Raw genomic sequence first — 390 nt, 5'->3', positions numbered from 1 at the left:
TTCTGTAGGCGTCTTCTTCAGATGAAGAGAGCCTCCAGCAGAGCTATCCAAAGACATCTTGGATAGTTCAGACAGACCATCATAGAAAATACCTATGATGCTCCATTCAGAAAGCATACCAGAGGGACACTTTCTGATTAATTGTTTGTATCTTTCCCAAGCTTCATAGAGGGATTCTCCTTCCTTCTGTCTGAAGGTTTGGACTTCCACTCTAAGCTTACTCAATTTTTGAGGTGGAAAGAACTTTACCAAGAAGGCATTGACTAGCTTTTCCCAAGAGTTCAGGCTTTCTTTAGGTTGTGAATCCAACCATGTCCTAGCTCTGTCTCTTACAGCAAAAGGGAATAGCATAAGTCTGTAGACCTCAGGGTCAACCCCATTAGTCTTGAC

The sequence above is a fragment of the Arachis duranensis genome, chromosome 3, assembly GCF_000817695.3.
Source record: "Arachis duranensis cultivar V14167 chromosome 3, aradu.V14167.gnm2.J7QH, whole genome shotgun sequence".
In the NCBI taxonomy this organism is placed as follows: Eukaryota; Viridiplantae; Streptophyta; class Magnoliopsida; order Fabales; family Fabaceae; genus Arachis; species Arachis duranensis.
This window is presented reverse-complemented; position numbering follows the sequence as displayed.